Here is a 3,684-nt window from a genome sequence, read left to right as displayed (position 1 = left end):
CCCCCCAAAAAAAAAAAAAAAAAAAAAAAAGAGAGAGCGATTCCAACACACTGATTTGCATGTATCTACTACTACTGGTACATGGCTTCAGTTCCTTCTGAGACTGCCCTTTGCTGCCATTAGTCATCAAAGCCCAAGACTGCTAATTCCTCAGAATCAATGTCCTGCTAGCTAGGTTTGGAGTTACCTTGGAACGGACCAGGTTCATATAATCAGCTCACCAATGTCACCTGCTGCACCAAGAAAGGCTGAAATGGCTTTGAACATAGTCAGTTTAGTAGTAAGGTTGTATGAGTGATTTGGCTGGCTGTCAGCAGGATCTGAACCCAAGAAACAAGCCAATGGCATGTATATATTGCCTTCTATGGTCAAAGCCAATTTAAAAACCAATTTCTACCAGAACAGCTGTACATCAGAACATTTATATCTTGCAAAGCATATGAAGTCTGCCACATCCATTCCTGCACAGGAAGCAATATTTCACCTGCTCAAAAAAACTAAGCTTGAAACTGCATCCACAGATGCTGGGAAAAGGGGATGCTGATGAATGAAACTGGGGAGAATGTTTATATGAGGACAAGGGATATTTCCACACTATTTCTGTGAATACATTGAGATAAACCGTTCACTTTATGGTCTTACAGTTGGTATTCTTTAAACTGCCCAAGGATTTGTACCAGTGCTGGCAAAACAGTGATGTTCAATTCTTGTTCTGACTAACATGATCTGCATCTGCCTAAATAACCAGTAAATAATGGCAGTGGATACAGCTACAGATTGTCATGTAACATATCCACATTCAGAAAACATGGCAACTGTTAATCAAAAATAAATAAACAAACCCAACCACTCATGCTGAGACCAGAAGTAGTAATGATTCCAATTTCCTACTGAGTATGTTCTTAGACCTCTAAAAAGTTATCCTTTTTCTTGCAATAAGCCCAATCCCAACTCCATGACTTCTCTGGGAGTCCCACATGAAGAGACAGCAAACACTTTTACTGACCTGGACCTATGCACAGGGTGGCACTTCTAATAGAAAATAATTTCTGCAGAAATAAATAATTACCCATATAAAATATATTAAAAGTTGGTATTTAAAAATTAATTTGTACATATAATATTATTTTACATAAATGCAATAAGCATTTAGAACTTAATACATAAATATTTAAAACTAAAACTCTTATATTTCATAAAAGTATTTAATTTATCCCACAATAAATATCACTACTGTTTATATTCTTTTCAGTTATTGTTTATTTATTGTGCTACCAAAACAGAATAAAAATATTTTCTTGCACTCAAAACATACAACTTCAGTATAAAATATAAGACAGCAAGTGAACACAAATAGAAAGGTAGAAAAGAATGAGATGCTAGTGGGCACTGTGAGACACAACAGCACCCATATTGCCACCTGCATCATCACTACATAACCCACTCTTTCAGGTATTTATATACCTTGATAAGCTTCCACCGAGCGTTCTCTTCTCCAGGCTCAACACTCCCAGTCTCTCCTCCCCCCCATGGGAAAGATGTCAGTCCATCATCTTAGTGGGTCTTCACTGGAGTCTCTCCAGCAGTTCCATGTATTTTTTGTATGGGGGAGCCCAGACCTGGACCCAGCACTCCAGGTGTGGCCTCACAGTGCTGAGCAGAGGGGAAGGATCACCTCCCTCAACCTGGTGGCAGCACTCCTCATGCAGCCAAGGATACCATTAGCCCTCTTTGCTGCTGGGGCATGTTGCTGGCTCTCCTTGGGCTATTAATTATGCAAGGGAAACTGAAAGTGCATTAAGTATTTTCAGATGAGTTGAACAATTGGGACTAGAATAGAACCATACATCGTATATCTATTTATTTTCTTAACTATAGGAAAATGACAGTACCATTTGCTTATAACAAGAACTGCATTTTTGCTATTATAAGTCCACTTAGCATTTTCCAGAGCAAGACATGCTGTCCCCTCCTGCAGCTTAGCAGTCCTGGAAACTCCCAAGTTCCAGAAACCATTTTATAATTCCAAAATTACAGCACAGAAATCCTTACATTATTCATGTTTACCATTAACCCATTTCTATGATCTCCAAGGAATATTCTTTTTCTTTCCAGTTTGGAAATGTGTTAAGATGGTTGTTGTCTTTGTTTCAACCCAGATGCTGATGCTGGAGAATTGTCTGTTCAAGAAGAAATTTCTGTACCCTGTGTTGTATTAAGGTTGCTGTCCATCTTTATATATAAACATGAGCTATAGGAGGTGGGAATACTGACGTTGTGGCCTGGGCATGTCTTGCCAATTCCATTTTTTTTTCTGTACCAATCACATGGCAGAAGGAACTGTTGTCACCTTAAATATTCAGGATAAATGACAATAAAGCACAAATAACCTTTTAATTCTTTCTTCTATTTCCAACATACTTTCATATGAATTATTATAAATATTTTCTCTCATGCACAGATTAAAATATAGACATGCCTTTTCAAACTAGGGGAAAAAAATCTTCTTGAAGACTGATGAAAAACAGCTTTGCTTTGCTCCACTTGTGAGTTAGCTGCTCATGATCCACAAACACTAATATTAAAATGCATCAATCAAATTTGAGTCACAAAACATAAAGCAGTACACATACCTGTTGTCATTTCAATTAGCAAGAGAAAAGCTGCAATCATTGCAGGGGAACCCCTGAAAAGTATATATTTATAGATGGTAATTTTCCATTTTTAAAATGTGCTAATTTTTGATACTCTTCATGTCCCACAGAGTAGTAGGAGAAATTACAAGATGTCATGATGAAGAAAATGTTTTTCTGTTGTCAGGCTTGTCAGCAAAACTGGTCCTTTAAAACATGAAAATAGTTTGATTGCAACAGGAGCTGAGATCTTATTCTAAAAATCTCATCTGAATGCAATGAAAAAAAGTACGATTTGATCAAATTACTTAAAGGATCAAATATCTGCCCAGAACCAATTATTTTGACTATTGGAATGTAAAGCATAGCAACAAAAAAATAAACCCCCCCAAAAATTGCATAGTCACCTTGTTTACATTAGGATTACAGCACAGTAAATGTGTATCCGTAGAGTGGAATACTTGGCAGCATGGACCTAAATTCATCATTAAATTTAGGGAAGTCAGAGTTTATTTCAGATTTGCTCTACTCTGTGTACAAAGACTGGGTGCCAAATAATATCTGAGGTGTGCTTCACTGCTCTCCAGGAGTGGCCTGTTTTAGGTTGTTCAATTGAAAAGATGTCCAATCTGCACACTTCAAAACTGCTCCACAAGTGTGAACCAAAACAGAGAAGTGGGAGTAATCTGGAGATTAGTTTCAGCAGTGTACTCCTGATCTGAACAAACACACTACGCAGGGCCAAGAAGTCTAGCAGACTTCAGCTGCCTTCAGTTTGAAACTGAAGTTAACAGCACTTCTCAAGCATCAGCTCCTGCACTCACGTTCAGCAGTGCCATACCAGAGTGCCTTAAAAGTACTGTTCCGCATACATGAAGTGTTTCCACTTCTCCAACAGGCTCCAGATTTTTTGTAGGAAAGGCTTTCACTTACAGTTTCTGAATGGCCATCTTGACTCAGCAAGAGGAACGACAAGAGTATTAACAGTCTGTGAGGCTACCTGAACCACAGGTCACTCTAGAACATACATGGATGCTCCATGAAGTGAAGA

This window comes from Athene cunicularia (genome assembly GCF_003259725.1).
Source record: "Athene cunicularia isolate RWA chromosome 3 unlocalized genomic scaffold, athCun1 chr3_part1, whole genome shotgun sequence".
NCBI classification, from domain to species: Eukaryota; Metazoa; Chordata; class Aves; order Strigiformes; family Strigidae; genus Athene; species Athene cunicularia.
Note: the sequence above shows the minus strand (reverse complement) of the source record.